Here is a 6,531-nt window from a genome sequence, read left to right as displayed (position 1 = left end):
TCAAATAAAATTTAGATGAAATAATATGAATGGTTTAATGTGACTATAAGACTGATAATCTAAGAGAAAATATTTTTAAGTTTCATTCTTTTTAGGACTAAATAGGTGATAGAATCTTTCATCCTATGGTATTTTTCTAATTGACTAATGCTTATTTTTACTGTGGAGTTCACAAGAATTAGATTTTATTCTGTAAAAAGTTATTTTTCTTCTTAACACTATTCGTGATAACAAGATAATTTTGTTTTTCAAGATTGAGGATGATCACATCCTTATGATATCTTAGTTTTATCTTTCTTCTAAATCTTTATCACCGCATAATTTCTCCTAAAATTAGGAAGTAAGGGTATTTTTACTTTTATTTGGACTCTACTAGATGATCTTTCCCTTCATTCCCTAATGGTCCAACGAAGCTAGGGGTCCTTATGCCACCCTCGCTTGACCCGAAGGTGGAGGTTCTAGCTATAGTTAGAATAAAATTTAGGAAAAATTTTAGCATCCATGTTGTATAAATTCTTGTCATATATAAGGTACATATTCATTAGCATTCTTTCAAATGGACAAAGACTTGCTTTAATCAAGAGGATAAGATAGTCATCATTTCCTTTAATACTAAGGTTGTAGTTTACAAAATATTGTTATATTTGTTCAATATTCCTCCATAAATCCATGGATATACTGCAATACAAATCATCACATCTATACAAAATAACATTAGTGAATAGAGTCTCAAATATTAATTTTTTTATCCCAAATCCATAGATATGCCAACTTTCAATTGTTTTGAATGCCATAGTAACCTTTTCAACCTTCACTTATCTTATTATTAATTATATAACTCCAATTGATCTTATGTTGGATGCGAATTCCTATATATTTGTATGAAGTAACATCCTCCCTAGAGTTATTTTGATAAACTGTAGTATCACATGTGATCCATTTGGATTTAATTATCATGACTTTAGTCTTTGTTGGTCTTTGCATTCATACCCATCTTGAAGTAGAAATATATGAGTATCTTAGTTTCTTGTCAATATTGTAATGAGTACTTTCTAAAAGAATAATAGTGTCAGCATAAAGGAGAAGAGTTATGAGAATAATGGTGAGCATGGGCCCAACAAAACCAACATTATCCAAACACACTCTTGGGTTATCAAATTATATGTCAAAAATAATGTGGGATAAGGACACTTGTGCTTGATTCTAGTATTGTACTTAATTTCTTCTTAACCACCCCTAGTGTTCCTATGTTTGGAAATATCATTCTCATATAGCCTTGTCACAACAATCCTCAACTTTAGAGGAACCAATATCTCTTCTAACCGTTTCCATTTATTTTTCATAGGAATGGTGTCAAAACCTTTTATAATGTCAAACAAACAAGAGAAGAGATCGAATTTATTATTCGGACATTCCTCTATAGCTATCATAAGAGTAAAAAGATGGTCCATCATTGAATGGTATATCCTAAACCTAGATTTCTCTTTAACTATATTACCATGCTTTCAAGTTCAAGGATAATCTTTTTTTCCCAAATAATCCCATACAACTTGGCTAAAGTATGGATAGTCATAATGGTCTCATAGTTATAAAAAAATATTTTAGTCCCACTCTTAAATATAGGCATAATAAGGCTTTGCATCCAAGGCTTAGGGAAACTTTGTTTCACATGAAATTAAAGACCTTTCGTATGTATAGGATGGGGATAAGTTATCCCATTTTTAAAAATTCATTTTTTTAGCCTCCAATGTCCTTATATTTCCCATTATCGATTTTCTTAACCCCAAACTTAAAGCATTTCAACAAAAGTATCTCTGAACATTTGCTTAGTTGGGTTGAGTCCCCATCGTTAAAGCACCTCTCCTAATGATGGGTTATGGATTCAATTCATTTGACACTCTCATGGTCAAACTCAATGGTTGACCCAATAGGAAGTGATCCCTTCAAGTGGATCTTCCTATTTCAAATATTCTATGGATATATAACAATCATCAATCTTTGGTAAGCATTAACTACATAAAGAAATCTCTTATAATGAAAATACATCATTTTCTATACGGGCCTTCAAAATGGTTTCGATGGAATTATGGAATTCATAGAGGTTTCTAAGGTAAATACTTAAGTTCTTCAAGTCAATCAAACTATTTTATCTAGCCTTATGAGCCAAAAATTTCTTCCAAAACTCACTATGGTTAGCCTTAGAGAGGCATATTAACTACACTTTCTTTACACTTATATAGTATATTTTATTTCTTGACATAGTAACTTTATATATTTTTATGATATCAAGTTTTAAGGTTTCATTAGTGTCATTCTTATTTCCTTTTGTGATTTTACAATCCTTATTATACTAAACATTTGCAGTTCTATTATTATTTTATATGGCATCTTGGTAGAGAATTTGCTATTGTACTTGAGAGGGTTGTATTAATTATTATGTAGGCTTTCAATGTTATCCTTATATTTTAGGAGGTGTAAATCCATATTTGAATCCATTATGAAGAAATTCATTAAACTCTTGTAGAAAATTCGGTGGCTTGTGCATAGAAAATTTTAGAGTTAATGTTATAGGTATATGATGAAAGTTAGACTCATGGTCATTTAGTGGGTCAAAGTTTACAATTTGGTTGGAAACATCGGTATTAGATATCACATAATATAATAACTATTACCAATCACATAATTACAAGTCATCTAGTTCAATTTTGGCTACTTGATCATGACATTGCAAATTATAAGGTCTTGAGAACTACAAAGAGATTAAATCAGCCATGAATAATTTTGTGGTAAGATACTCAGTGATTATTTTGAATCTACCAGCTAATCAAGGTCGTCATCTATGAACGATGTTTTTCTTATGAAAGGTAAAGTTGATTACAAGTCATCTAGTTCAATTTTGGCCACTTGATCATAACATTGAAAATTATAAGGTCTTGAGAACTACAAAGAGATTAAATCAGTCATGAATAAATTTGTGTTAAGATACCCAGTGATTATTTTGAATCTACCATCTAATCAAGGTCATCATCTATCAAAATAAGATTGGGGTTTGAATCATTAATAAGAAGAATAACTTGGTTAGATGTCATTCTAGCAGTGTGCTTTTCTTATGAAAGGTAAAGTTTATAGGTGGGAAATAAAAAATTATGATATAAATCCTCTTAGTGTTAATGCCAAAGATGTGGATCCAAACATACCAATTGAGGAGGTTAATCTTATGTAGTAGAGTGTGAGGAGATACACTCTTTTTTATATAACAGACAATTCCTTCAATCACTCTATGAGGGAATTTCTTGTGCTAAGTTGACCAAAAAAATGAATTTGTATATGTTAGGGACCTTAGATTCATCATGCTCACAAGTGTGAACTAAAAAAATAATATCAATTTCACTAAGACTGCAAATTAATGTAAGACCCTCATAACATTGAAATCCACAATATTTCTAGATGAGGATTTTCTGTATTCCAAATTCCAATATATGAGTCTCATTTTTTTCTCTATCCCTAATAGTTTTTTCCCATTTCTAATGATTTCCCATTTCCTTTCCTTTATAGCTTCCCTTAGCTTCTGAATTTTCTTCCTTAATTTAACTTGTTCTACTGGGATGAGGTCCTCATTTATAAATATTTCTATCACTTTTGGACTTTGATATTTACTGAGTATGTCAAATTTGTGGTCATTGCAACTTATCCTTACATAGATTAATCTATCTTTATTCTGAAGTATCTCTCTCAACCTTCTTTCTTCTATGAGATAAGTTGATTCAATTTGTGACTTTTATTTTAGTTCTTATTTTAATGCTTCTAATGTATCCTCTTATTTTTATTTACTTGTATACAAGTAATTATAAGTTACAAGACTTCTTTATTTTGCTTATGATCCTTCTCAATTAGTTTTTCCATTTCCTCTTTGATGAATTTGATGTATAATTTATTAGATGTACTACTTGGAGCTAGATTTTTATTTATTTTTTCTTCTCACTCTTTAATATCATCTCTCAAGGTGCAATTTTCTTCAATTGTTGATTTTATATTCTTTTCTAGTTCTTATTCTCATCTTTCATTACTTTCAGGTCATCCATAAACACTTCTATTTTATTTTCTAATAGCTTGAATTTGTTTCCAAGAAAATGCAATTAATTCTAGTGTATGTTCCATTTCTCTTTCTTCTCTCCTTTTTCTTCTAATAAACTGAAATGGTCAGATAAATACTTTCTAGGATGAATTTTCTTGGCCTCCCCTTGCTAAGTTCATATTTTGACATGTGTAGTCAGATACTAAGATTATTTTCTAAAAATAAGTAAAATTAGGAAGAAGGAAGAAAATAGATAAGGGAGCTTGTGCTATCAGTGGAGAATCTTTCAATATGTAGAGAGATGACCACAACAACTAAGATACGGTTCAAAATTTCTGTATATCCAATATCACAGATATTGATTTGGATTATGAGCAACCTAGTATATATTGCTTCATAGCATACCATTAGAGATTATATTTCCATAGAATTGAAAAACTCACATTCCATGGAGAAATATACCATACACCACATGAAAAAGAGAATCCATATGCAAAATAAAAAGAAAAATAAAGTACAATCTACCACGTCATAAATATATCCATTTGTCTCATCACAATGCAAGGAAAAAATCACACTATAGGAAACTATGCAGTAGAGATCTATACACTACAGGTACAAAAAAATACACTATAACATATAGATTCAACACACTCTCACCACAAAAATTCAATACACACTCGGATTACAAAGAATTCAAACAATTACGTTACATTGTTTAAGGAAAAATATAACATTCAACACACTCTCACCACAAAAATTCAATACACACTCGGATTACAAAGAATTCAAACAATTACGTTACATTGTTTAAGGAAAAATATAACATATTTATTATAGGATTCATATTCACTTTCTACATATGTAATATTTAAGTGTAGATTTAGATCAACATTAAAAGTTTTAACTTTACAATAATTGAATTAAATAACCCATTCCTCGTTTTATTGAACCTCCCTATTGGCCATTAATAAAGAAGTTTTCCTATTGCAAATGGGAAAAAAAATAATAAAGAAGTTTTCCTATTGCAAATGGGAAAAAAAAATAAATGTAACTTTTTTATGCATTAGGTTCTTGGTGCGGATGCTAGGCATTTTGACCTGGTTAAGAAAGTCATAATCAATTATAGTTTTAATATTAAAAAATGGTCAACCATCTTTAACCTAATAAACTATAATAAACTACAACTAATTAAAATTAAAATAATTAATTATATTAATTATAATTTTTAATAATTATATAAAATTATATTCACCCTTATCTACCACATTAATCACTATTAACTTTCTTCCACTAATGCATCTTTGAAAATGATAGTCAAATTTAAAAAATGTAATAGAGATAGTCAAATTTTATTTTACAAATTTATCATAATCCTATCACACGCATGCACACACATTATTAATATTTTTATTTACAATTGAAATAACCAATTAACAACCACATAATTAAGGAAAAAATTGATATTTAGATAAGTACTCTTATATATCTTTTTAGGCTAAAAACATTATTTCTCTTTTATATTAATTGGACATTATAAAAATATTTTAGTAAATTGAAAGAAAAGTGAACATTACATAATTAACTCATTTTTTTTAAATAACAGTAACATATTAACCAACATCCATCTGGGTTAATTCTGATGAGATCATGTTGACGTCAATGCATACATAGATTATAATGTTCCATTCTTCCACTAAATCAATACCTCAATGTTACCAAAGCACCCATGTGACTAGAGATACAGTAAAATCAACCAAGGCTCGCTAATAAGTGTGCCTATAGAATTCAAACATGAAGACAAAAGCAATAACACGTATATAAATCGTTTTCAAAAACAGCTACCTTACGCTTATCCCATCACTTGAATAATTAATATAAATTTCTAATGGTTCAATACAAATAAAATAATTACAAAGAAGTGGTCAACCTATTTAGATGGCATTATTTTGTAAACCATTTGTTTCATGGGGTGATTTTTTTATTTTAGTTTTAGTTTTTTTGAATTTTTCATTCAATTTTTAAAATTATAATATAAGTTATTAAATTTGTGTAGTTTTATTTTTTTTGAAGGAATCGTTTTTAGTGTGATCTTTAGATTTTTGTTGTTGCGGAAAAATTTGTGGTGAAATTTTGATTTACATTATTTAAACTAGTTTTTGATTGCGTATATGGATTCAACACACTCAACACCCTGAAAAACTTTTCGGTCACTTCTATTGTGCAAGAGTTACCCATCAAATTTAAGTTTAATAAATTCTTCCCAAATTTTAGAAGAAAAACCCACCAAAAAAACTTCCAAAACATTACACTAAAAACAACTCATTTTTTAAATATTTTACAAATAATAAATTTATTTTTATAATATTATAAAATATTTATTTTTATAATATTACAAAATTTATTAATACAATATTGTTATCAAAATTATTTAAAATTTAATCTTATTGGCATAT

The sequence above is a fragment of the Pinus tabuliformis genome, chromosome 2_1, assembly GCF_031772625.1.
Source record: "Pinus tabuliformis cultivar Carrire ecotype Pingquan chromosome 2_1, CPIR1, whole genome shotgun sequence".
Lineage (NCBI taxonomy): Eukaryota > Viridiplantae > Streptophyta > Pinopsida > Pinales > Pinaceae > Pinus > Pinus tabuliformis.
Note: the sequence above shows the minus strand (reverse complement) of the source record.